Source organism: Pleurodeles waltl, chromosome 2_1, assembly GCF_031143425.1.
Source record: "Pleurodeles waltl isolate 20211129_DDA chromosome 2_1, aPleWal1.hap1.20221129, whole genome shotgun sequence".
In the NCBI taxonomy this organism is placed as follows: Eukaryota; Metazoa; Chordata; class Amphibia; order Caudata; family Salamandridae; genus Pleurodeles; species Pleurodeles waltl.
This window is the reverse complement of record NC_090438.1, coordinates 146826667-146838990: the sequence shown is the minus strand read 5'-3', so window position 1 is coordinate 146838990 and position 12324 is coordinate 146826667.

The following is a 12324-nucleotide window of genomic DNA, read 5'->3' as shown; positions in this document are numbered from 1 at the left end:
GGTGCCCGTCGCACCATGACCCCCCTGATGTTCTGGATCCTGGCGGTGGCCTACCCTGAGTTGGATGGGCGCATGAGGGCATCAAAGCAGACACAAGGGGGTTAGTACACTCTCATTCTGCTGACTTTGCATGCAGTGGAGGGGTCTGCGTGGGGGAGGAGGGCTGTGGGTTTCCCTAGGCCAGGGCGAGTTCCGTAGGATAGGCCCCTCCGTAATGCAGGCCATGTGCCACTCCACCCCACCTCTGTAGAGTGCCAAGTACAGGTATACACGCCCCTGTGTCATCTATGTGTGCAGATGTCCAACATAGCCATGTAGGCCATATCCCAGGTACTGCATCTGTAGAGGCCAAGAGCGCGGCGTAGTGCAGGGGGCTGCTGTGTCTGTATTGTCCGCCAACGGTAGCGGTAAGCCATGCACTCAACCTGTCTTTCTTCTGTTTCCCCACCCCTTTTTGTGCTCTCCCTGTTCTTTTGTGCATCAGCATCATCAGGCGGAGGTACAGTGGCACTGGAGCATCCCACATGGCCATGGAGGGCCACACCACGGACTCAGAATACACCAGTGGGACGGAGGGCGATGGGAGCTTCACGGCGGTCACCGGATCACCTGTGCACCTGTTCACTCCTGTGTGGGGGGACCAGAGCTACATGGGTGCCATCAATAGCACCTATGATGTTGGGGATACGTCCCAGGGCACAGAAGTCACCCTTCACTGTAGCCAAATCCTCCACCTGAGGGAAAACGATGTAGCTCCTTACGTGTTTCAGCAGGGCAGACAACACTCTGGACAGCACCTTGGAAAACATAGGCTGGGACATCCCTGATGCCATGACCACTGTTGTTTGAAATGACCCACTTGCTAGGAATTGGAGCACTGATAGCACCTGCACTTGAGGGGGGATTCCTGTGGGATGGCGGATTAGTGACATAAGGTCTGGCTCCAACTGGGTACACAGTTCCTGGATTGTGGCACAGTCAAACCTGTAGGTGATGATCAAATGTCGCTCCTCCATTGTCAACAGGTCCACCAGCGGCCGGTACACCGGAGGATTCTGCCATCTCCTCACATGTCCACGGTGCCTAGGAAGGCCAACAACGACCACAGAGTCAAGCAATTGAGAGGTATGTACCCACAGCTACACAGAACACAAAACTAAATTCAAAAAGTTGTCTGTATGTGTGTTGAGTCCAGGCCTAGGTATGTGTGACGCAGTTGAAAATGAAGCCATGTGGGCCCCTGAAATGGCGGATGCCTGACCTGTAAAGTTGGACAATGGGATGTGAGGTAACTGCGCTGGCGTTGTACACCGTCGCGGTAGGCGGTCGTAGACCGCAGCGCAATGCTGCATTGGTTAACATTGGACCCATTGGGTCCCAGGAGCCAATGACGAAGTGCGCCGGCGGTGATGATACGCACCGCCGCGGACGTCACCGCCGCGGACGTGACCGCCATTTCCTATCTGTTCAATCACTCGATACCTGATCTTCGACAGGAGAGGACCTACACTGCAAGTGCTGCTGTGACCTCGGTCTGGAAGAGACAATGGCTCGTGCGTCTGGGGAAAGGGCCCCTGCCTTCACTGAACAGGAGTTGGAGAAGCTCATGGGGGAGGTCCTCCCCCAGTACACGCTACTCTACGGTCCTCCAGACCAACAGGTGAGTACATAGGGTGCAAGTTGTATGGGCCATGCATGGGTGGAGAGGGCTGGATGTAAGAAGGAAGGGGACAGAGTTCTGCGAGCATGAAGGAGTGTGAATGCATGTGCCACATGGCAAGGGCAGGGATGTGGGCCACTCACTTCGACGGTGCAGTTGGTAATGACTTCTCTTCTTCCCCTGTACATGTCATGTAGGTCAGCGCCCACCAGAAGAAGGATATTTGGCGTGCCATCGACAAGGACGTCCGGACCCTGGGGGTCCACCAGAGACAGAGCACCCACTGCCGTAAAAGATGGGAGGACATTCCCAGCTGGAGCAAGAAGACGGCGGAGGCTCAGCTGGGGATAGCCTCCCAACGTGGGAGGGGTGCCCGTCGCACCATGACCCCCCTGATGTTCTGGATCCTGGCGGTGGTCTACCCTGAGTTGGATGGGCGCATGAGGGCATCAAAGCAGACACAAGGGGGTTAGTACACTCTCATTCTGCTGACTTTGCGTGCAGTGGAGGGGTCTGCGTGGGGGAGGAGGGCTGTGGGTTTCCCTAGGCCAGGGCGAGTTCCGTAGGATAGGCCCCTCTGTAATGCAGGCCATGTGCCACTCCACCCCACCTCTGTAGAGTGCCAAGTACAGGTATACACGCCCCTGTGTCATCTATGTGTGCAGATGTCCAACATAGCCATGTAGGCCATATCCCAGGTACTGCATCTGTAGAGGCCAAGAGCGCGGCGTAGTGCAGGGGGCTGCTGTGTCTGTATTGTCCGCCAACGGTAGCGGTAAGCCATGCACTCAACCTGTCTTTCTTCTGTTTCCCCACCCCTTTTTGTGCTCTCCCTGTTCTTTTGTGCATCAGCATCATCAGGCGGAGGTACAGTGGCACTGGAGCATCCCACATGGCCATGGAGGGCCACACCACGGACTCAGAATACACCAGTGGGACGGAGGGCGATGGGAGCTTCACGGCGGTCACCGGATCAGCAACCAGCGACACGGACCCGTCCTCCGATGGGAGCTCCCTTGTGGTGGCGGCACCATCTGTGCCCCCCACTTCTACAGGTACAGCCGCCACCCCCCCTACCAGCACCGCCCTCCCAGCAGCCGCTCAGCCTTCGCCCCGTGCCCACTCACCCAGGAGGATGGGCATCACCTTCACCCCAGGCATCTCAGCCCCTGCCCCTGTCACCCCTGCTGCCCTCAGTGAGGAGGCCATTGACCTCCTCAGGTCACTCACTGTTGGGCAGTCTACCATTGTGAATGCCATCCAGGGTGTAGAAAGGGAGTTGCAACACACTAATGCATTCCTGGAGGGCATTCATTCTGGTCAGGCCGCCCATCATCGAACCCTGGAATCTCTGGCCTCAGCACTGATGGCAGCCATTGTCCCTGTGTCTAGCCTCCGCCCTCTAACATCCTCCACCCAGACCCAATCCCCTGTATCTCAGCCTATCTCAAGCACACCATCAGATCAGCCTGCACACACCTCAACACACAAGGGCAGCTCAGGCAAACATAGGCACCACACATCCCACTGGCACTCACACAAGCATCACCCACATACAGACACAGCAACATCCACTGCCTCCACTGTGTCCCCCTCCTCGTCGTCTCCCTCCTCCCTCCCAGTCTCGTCTACACTCTCACCTGCATGCACTACCACTGCAGCCACTAGGACTCGCACCAGAACACCCAGCACCACACCCCGCTCACCTGCACTCACCACCCCCACTACCATTTACACGTCCCCTGTGTCCTTTCCCTGTGTGTCTGTGACGCCCCCTCCCAAAGTACACAAACGGCGGCACACACACACCCAACATCCATCCACCTCACGACAGCCTCCAGAACATGCACTTGCACCCAAATCATCAAAGGTTACACCTCCTACAACCACCCCCTCTTCCTCCACTCCCAGACCCCCTCCAGCTACCCTTCCCAGTGTTCCTAAGAAACCTTTCCTGAGCAACGTTGACCTCTTTCCCACCACCCCCCCCTCCAATTCATAGGTCCCATAGTAGCACCTCAGCAAAAAAATCAAAAAATGTCCGGTACCAGTGGTGCCTGTTAGAGGTATGTGGAGTGCACCGGGCACCAGGGCAGCCAGTGTGACACGGAGCCAAAGCACAGCCTGCACCCCCCCTGTGAAGCACCAGAAGTTGGACAGTGCCCGACGGGAGAGAGTGAAGAATCCTGCCGGCAAAGCCGCTCACAAAGGTCCCGGGGGGAGTGTCGAGTCAGCTGTGACTCCTCCCAAGGTGGGGAAGGGGCAGAGGAAAGCACCAAAGTCTGGGAAGAGCAGCACGGCCAGAGTCAGTGCCCAGGAGGGCAGCCCAATCGTCACTGGTCAGGAGACCACCGCCAGAGTCAGTGCCCAGGAGGGCAGCACAATCGTCACTGCTCAGGAGACCACCGCCAGAGTCAGTGCCCAGGAGGGCCCCGGCAGCCACAGCCCCGCTGGGCAATGAGGGACCGCCATGGCACACACCGCTGCACAGGTCAGAGACAGCAAAGTCCAGCACCGCTGAACAGGGCAAAGACCGCCATGGCAAGCACCGCTGAACAGGTCAGAAACTGCAAAGTCAAGCACCGCTGAACAGGGCAAAGACCGCCATGGCAAGCACTGCTGAACAGGGCATGCACCACTGAACAGGGCAAGCACCGCTGAACAGGGCAAAGACTGCCATGGCAAGCACCGCTGAACAGGTCAGAAACTGCAGAGTCAAGCACCGCTGAACAGGGCAAAGACCGCCATGGCAAGCACCGCTGAACAGGGCAAGCACTGCTGAACAGGGCAAAGACCACCATGGCAAGCACCGCTGAACAGGGCAAAGACCGCCATGGCAAGCACCGCTGAACACGGCAAGCACCGCTGAACAGGGCAAGCACTGCTAACCCAAGCATCGCTAGCCCATATGAGGCAGGGGCAGTGACGGAACTGGGACAGTCACGGGGAGAGTGATGCACTCTGGGCACCAGTCCCCCTCCAGAACCAGTGGAGAACAGCATCCACTACCTCAGTCCTTAACAGGATGAAGCACTCTGGGCACCAGTCCCCCTCCAGAACCAGTGGTGAACAGCATCCACTACCTGAGTCCTTAACAGGATGAAGCACTCTGGGCACCAGTCAATAAATATACATCACGATTAGTAGTGCAGGTATGCACCATTCAATGTCCGTGGACCACTGGGCCCAAAATGCATGGGCGAGGCCCACACATGATACCTGTCCAGAAACGGAGAGAACACTGCAGGGGCATCAGATAGAAATACAACATGCACCTCAGGGGGAAGGGAAGGGGGGGCACCTCAGCCGGATGACAGCACCACGCCAGATCCACGAGGGGCCACATGCCCACTGTGCAATCCTGGGGAGTGCAAAGCCACAGTCTCTCAAGTCTCTACAGTGGGTGGTTTGCCCACTGTTCAATCCTGGGAGTGCAAATCCACAGCCTCTCAAGTCTCTACAGTGGATGGTTTGCCCACTGTTCAATCCTGGGAAGTGCAAAGCCACAGTCTCTCAATCCTCTCCAGTGGGTGGTTTGCCTAATGTTCAATCCTGGGGAGTGCAAAGCCACAGTCTCTCAAGTGGATAACAGTCTCCACTGGTTCTGGAGGGGGCTTGGTGCCCAGAGTGCTTCATCCTGCCAAGGACTGAGGTAGTGGATGCCTTTGCCAAAGACAGAGGTAATGGATGTAAATCTCCACTGGTTCTGGAGGGGGCTTTTTGCCCAGAGTGCTTCATCCTGCCAAGGACTGAGGAAGAGGATGTAAATCTCCACTGTTTCTGGAGGGGGCTTTGTGCCCAGAGTGCTTCATCCTGCCAAGGACAGAGGTAGTGGATGTAAATCTCCACTGGTTCTGGAGGGGGCTTTGTGCCCAGAGTGCTTCATCCTGCCAAGGACAGAGGTAGTGGATGCCTTTCTCCACTGGTTCTGGAGGGGGCTTTGTGCCCAGAGTGCTTCATCCTGCCAAGGACAGAGGTAGTGGATGTTAATCTCCACTGGTTCTGGAGGGGGCTTTGTGCCAAGAGTGCTTCATCCTGCCAAGGACAGAGGTAGTGGATGTAAATCTCCACTGGCTAAGGAGGGGGCTTTGTGCCCAGAGTGCTTCATCCTGCCAAGGACTGAGTTAGTGGATGTGAATCTCCACAGGTTATGGAGGGGGCTTTGTGCCCAGAGTGCTTCATCCTGCTTGTGGCAGACACAGTAGCGTCAGTGCCCTTGGCGCTCATGGGCCAGCGGTGCTTGTGGCGGTGGTGTCCTTGGCAGCGGTGCTTGTGGCGTTGGTGTCCTGTTCAGCGGTGCTTGAGGCAGCGGTGTCCTTGGCAGCGGTGCTTGTGGGAGCGGTGTCCTGTTCAGCGGAGCTTGTTGCGGCGGGGTCCTTGGCAGCGACTCAGCTGCTGGAGGTCCTGTCTGGCCCAGCTACTCAGCTGCTGGTGGTCCTGTCTGGCACAGCGGCTCAGCTGCTGGCGGTCCTGTCTGGCCCTGCGGGGCTGGTGCTGGCGGTCCTTTCTGGCCCTGCGGGGCTGGTGCTGGTGGACCTGTCTGGCCCTGCGGGGCTGGTGCTGGCAGTCCTGTCTGGCCCAGCGGGGATGATGACGGTGGCCTCCTGGGCAGCGGGGATGATGGTGGTGGCCTCCTGGGCAGCGGGTATGATATCGGTGGCCTCCTGGGCAGCGGGGATGATGGGGTCTTCTCCGCCGTGCTGCTCTTCCCAGACTTGCTGAGTTTCTTGTGCCCCTTCCCCACCTTGGAAGGTGTCGCAGCTGAATCCACACTCCCACCTGTACTCCTGGGAGGGGCTTTGGTGGCTGGAGACTTCCCCCTCTCCTGCCGGGCACTGGCCAACTTTTGATGCTTGACAGGTGGGGGACTGTCTGTGCTGTGGCTCCTTGCCACACTGGCTGCCCTGCTGCCTGGTGCACTCCAGAATCCGGTGACTACTGGCACCACTGGTCCCGGAGATGTTGTGACTGAGGTGCTAGGTTGGGACCTGGAGAGTCGGGCCCTAGGAGACTGACGGGATGGGGGAGGTGAGGGAAAGAGGTCAAGGGTGGACAGGAAGAGTTTTTGGGGGACACTGGGACGGGTAGCTAGAGGGGGTTTGGGAGTGGAGGAAGAGGTTGTGGTTGTAGGAGGTGTTTGTTTGGTGACTTTGGGTGAAGGTGCATGCGCTGGAGGCTGTCGCCAGGTGGATGGCTGTTGGGCGGGTGTGCCTACGTTTGTGTATCTTGGGAGGGGGCGTCACAGACACACTGAGAGAGGACACAGAGGACGTGAGAATGGTAGTGGGGGTGGTGACTGCACGTGAGCGGGGTGTCGTGGTGTGTGTGCTGGTGATGGAAGTAATGGCTGTGGATGTACTGTATGCAGGTGTGAGTGGAGACGAGACTGGGAGGGAGGAGGGAGACGAGGAGTATGGGGACACAGTGGAGGCAGTGGATGTTGGTGTGTCTGCATTTGTGTGATGCTTGCATGAGTGCCTGGGGGATGTGTGGTGCTTATGTTTGCCAGAGCTTCCCTTGTGTGTTGACGTGTGTGTATGATGGTCTGATGGTGTGCTTGGGGTAGGCTGAGGTACAGGGGTGTGAGTCTGGGTGGAGGTAGTTGGAGGGGGGAGGCTAGAGACAGGGACAATAGCTGCCATCAGTGCTGAGGCCAGAGTCTGAAAAGCTTGCTGAATGCCTGACCAGAATGAATGCCCTCCAGGAATGCATTTGTTTGTTGCAACTGCCTATCTACACCCTGGATGGCATTCAAAATGGTAGACTGCCCAACAGTGAGGGACCTGAAGAGGTCAATGGCCTCCTCACTGAGGACAGCAGAGGTGACTATGGGGCAGGGCCTGAGGTGCCTGGGGCGAAGGTGATGCCCACCCTCCTGGGTGAGCGGGCACGGGGCAAAATCTGTACTTGTAGATGCGGGGGCGATTTCTTGGGTGCTGTCCCACTGCGTTGACCCTGTCCACGATTCTTCGCCATAGCTCCATCTTCCTACCTATAAAGGTGTGCTGTACCTGTGATCCAAATAGCTGTGGCTCTACCCGTACGATTTCCTCCACCATGACCCTGAGCTCCTCCTCCGAAAACCTGGGGTGTCTTTGGCGTGCCATTGGGTGGTGTAGGTGATGTTTGGGGTGGTGTATGTGGTGATGAGTGTGATGATGTGTAGTGGTGTGGGGTGTTTTGTGCGTGGATGTTGTGTGGGTGATGGTGTTGTGTGCCTCTGTGTGGTGGGGTTGTCTATTGCTGTGCTCTCTCTGTCGCCTTCGTCTCTAATTTTTGGTCGTAGGGGTTTGTGGGTAATGTGGGTGTGTGTTTTATATTGTGTTGGGTGTGTGGGAGTGGTGTTTGTATGTGTATCCGGTGTGTGTATTTTGAATTGTCCAATGTGGCGGTGTTTTGGAGATGTGTGTGTATTTTGAGCGCGGCGGTATGTATCGCCAATGGAATACCGCGGTTGAACGACCACTGCGTGGATTCGTGGGTCGTAATAGCATGGGCGTGTTTCTGTTGGCATGATGGTGGAGGATTTGGTTTTTGCCAGTTTATCACTGACCTTTGGTGTGGCGGACTTGTGTGGGTGTCTGAATTTTGGCGGATTCCGAGATGTGTGTCATAATAGCTGTGGTGGAATTCTGCGGCCGCGGCGGTGTATTGGCGGTCTTCTGAACGGCGGTAAGCGGCTTTTACCGCAAATGTTGTAATGACCCCCTAAATATTGCTGTCACTCAGTATGTAGAAATACCATTCAAAGAAAAACAGATTATCGTAAAAAGTCCACTGACAACTGTTAAAAAAAATGTATTTGAAAATGTAGGTAGATTATTGTAAAATAATCTGTTAATGTGCAGACAAACGTGTTCCCAATAATGGCCACCTCAGTATTTTATAAGTTTGTGCAGATGCCTGATCCAAAGTAGGTGCCAAAGTATATTTAGGAACTTCAGAACAATGCCAAAACCAAAATGGCTGCCAAGCATAACTGACTCTGATAACAAAATGTGATCAAAAGCAGACCAGAATAAATTAAGAAACTGAAATGTGCTGCTGCTGTCCCACACAGAAAAATACTTAAAGATTAGTTTGGATGTGGTCTACACTGGAATTGAGGGCAGCCACTGAGCTTGAGTGCCGCCACAAGAGTCTGTGTAGTCCTCCTTGAAGTAAAACTAAAAACCTCCTGGTGGCATAAAATGGGACAGAGGCTGCAACACGGAGGCAGTAGCATCTGCAGTGTTACAGCTCCAACTGTCTGCTTCAACCATCAAGTCAGTGTGCAAACCATCCAAAACCCATATAACCATTCAATCAGGCTCTGGAATGCGCTTCACAGAAAAGGGAGACCCTCATTACAACCCTGGCAGTTGGCAGCAGCTGGGCCAGGCACAGTTACTTTGAGGCTGGCTGGTGCCGTGGATCGTTTTCCACCACGAGTGGGTGTGGAGACGACTGGTCCCATGGACTGGGTGGCAGAGGTGCTTGCCTGGGTTTTTAGGCACCCTGGCCAGACATGAAGGATGAGGGGGGGTAGAGAAGAGGTCAATGATGAAGAGGGAAAGCTTCTTAGGGACACTGGGGTGGGAAGAGGGAGAAAGTTTGGGAGTGGAGGAAGAGGGAGTGGTTGTAGGAGGAGTCTGTCTGCTGTGTTTGCGTGCAGGTGCATGGGCTGGATGCTGTTGTGGGGTGGATGGCTGTTGGGTGTTTGAGTGCTTGTGTTTATGTACCCTCGGAGGGGGGGTGACAGACACAGTGGGAGAGGACACAGGGGACATTTGCATGGCTGTTATAGAGGTGTGTGTTCTGCTAGGTGTGGTGGTGATGTTGGTAGTGGATGAGGATGTAGTGCATGCAGGTGTGAGTGTAGATGAAACTGGGAGGGAGATGGAGGAGGAGGATGAGGGAGTGACAGTGGAGGCAGTGGATGTGGCTGTGGCTGCAATTGTCTGGTGTTTGAAAGAGTGATTGTGGGATGAAGTCCAGTGCCTGTGTTTGACTGTGCCACTTCTGTGTGTTGTCTTGTGTGCATGCTCGTCTGTATGTGTGCATGGGAGGGATGGATTGGGGTTGAGGAGACTGGGACTGGGAAGTGGTAGTTGGAGGGGGGACGGTAGGAACAGGGACAATGGCTGCCATCAGAGAAGAGGCAAGAACTTGAATCGATCTTTGTTGGGCTGCCAATCCACTGTGGATGCCCTACAGGAATGCATTGCATTGCTGCATCTGGGATGCCAGCCCCTGGATGGCATCCACAGTGGTTGACTGCCCTAAAGAGATGGAGCTTAGGAAGTCAGTAGCCTCCTCACTCAGGGCAGTAGGGCTGACTGGTGCAGGGCCGGAGGTGCCTGGTGCGAAGGAGATGTCCACCCTTCTGGGCGAGTGGGCACGGGCAACTTGCTGAGGGGTTACTGGGAGGGCAGTGCTGGTACGGGGGTAGCAGCTGTACCTGCAGCTGGGGTGGTCCTAGAGGTACCTGCCACCACCAGGGAGCTTCCATTGTAGAAGGTATCTGAGTCTATGTTGTCGCCTCTTGTCTCTGCCATGGTGCTCCCCTCGCCCTCCGTCCCACTGGTTCCCTTGGCGTCGGTGGACTCCAGGGTCCAGAGGGATGCAGCTCCCTCTGTCGCCGGGGCCCCAGATCCTCCGCCAGATGATGCTAATGCACACCTGGACATGATGACAGAAGAAAAAAGGGGAGAGAGAGAGAAAGGGAACATTCGGTCAATTACAGCACCATCACCACAGTTGAATTCACAGCACCGTCACACACAGCCATCAGGATTGAGCACTATGCTTTGCACTCCCAGTGATTTGGCTATATGCCACGACAAGATGAGGGCCACACACCGCCAACTCCACCCCTCCTGGTACCCACAAAGCCCTGACTGACATGGAATGCTAACAAGCTAGGTTACCTGCATTTGCAGTACACCCATTACCCTTGAGCTGGATCACACTGCAATGTCTGACCTGGCATTAAGGGGCACCCACTAACTCACACCTACCACCCGGATCCCATGCCACCTGCTAATTATTGTAGTAATGCCTGCTGTACTCACCCCCGACGGGCACCCCTTCCTCGTTTGGAGGCCTTCCCCAGCTGGGCCTCTGCGGACTTCTGTGACCAGCATCTCAGGTCCTCCCACCGTTTCCGACAGTGGGTGCTCCGCCTGCCATAGACCCCGGGTCCACACATCCTTGGCAATGGCATGCCATAATCCCTTCTTTTGATGGGCACTGACCTGCAGATGTAATACAGACAGGAGGACACCATTTCACATACAATCCAGCCTGTCACACATATGGTCCACCAATCCCATTTCCATCACCATTGGCACACACATTGCCTGGCGCACACCATGTACACCACCACAAGACACCCCCAACCAATGACACGATGCTTGGACACACATCTCCATGTATCCCTCCCACATGCAACACCTGTTGTTCTGGAGGCCCATACAGCAGTCCCTACTGGGGTAGGACCCCATCCACCAATCCCTCCAACTCCTCCGCAGTGAAGGTAGGGGCCCTTTTCCCAGTTGCACGGGCCATGGTAGGTTCCAGACACAGGTCACAGCAGCACACACAGTGTAGGTGTTCTCCTGTTGAAGGTCAGGAAACAAGTGATTAATCAGATAGAAAATGGCAGTCGCGTCCGCTGCGGTGTACACCGTCACCGCCACCGCTGATCCCTATTGGCCACTGTACTCAATAGAGCCCCATATTATCCAATGAGGAATTGTACGGCGGTGCAAGACCGCCTTCCTCCACGATGCCCAAGCGTCGGCAGAGTTACCTCACTTCCACCTGTCCCTACATACAGGACAGGCGGTCGCCATTTCATGGTGGCGGACAATGGTCATATCATCCTTAACTGCGTCACAGCCTAGATTAGCACATACCTCACCAGTCTCACTGCCCCATCACATAAATGCACCATGTACACTGAGGATGTGATTCCATTGTTAAAATTTTGACAGCCTACTCACTCTTGTGTCCCTTAGATACCTACCGCTGTGGATGAATAGGAGGAGGAGACACACCCCTGTGTACAGACCCCTTGTGGACTTGGCTACACTGGAGGACAGGCACATTATACTTACCTATAGAGTAGACAGGGCCACAATCACAGAGTTGTGTGCCCAATTGGAGCCTGACCTGATATCTGCTATCCGTAATCTGACTGGGATCCCCCTTCTTGTGCAAGTGCTATCAGTGCTCCATTTCCAGGAAACTGGTTCTTTCCAAGTGACAGTGGGCTTGGCAGCAGGAACGTCACAGCCAATGTTTTCAATCGTGCTGGCAAGAGTTTTGTCTGCCCTTGTGAAACAATGTACAGCTACATAGCTTTCCCCCCACGTGGAAGATCTGGCCACTGTGAAGGCTGGATTTTATGCAATGGGACATATCCCCAATATTGTTGGGGCAATTGACGGGACACATATTGCGTTAGTCCCCCCGCCAGAATGAACAGGTGTTCAGCAATTGTAAGAGTTTCCACTCACTGACTGTGCAAATGGTGTGCTTGGCAGACCAATACATCTCTCACGTCGCTGCTAAGTATCCTGGGTCGGTGCATGATGCCTTTGTCTTGAGGAATAGCAGCATCCCAAATGCAATGGCCCAACTACAGAGGCACAGGGTGTGGCTAATACGTGAGCCACGGT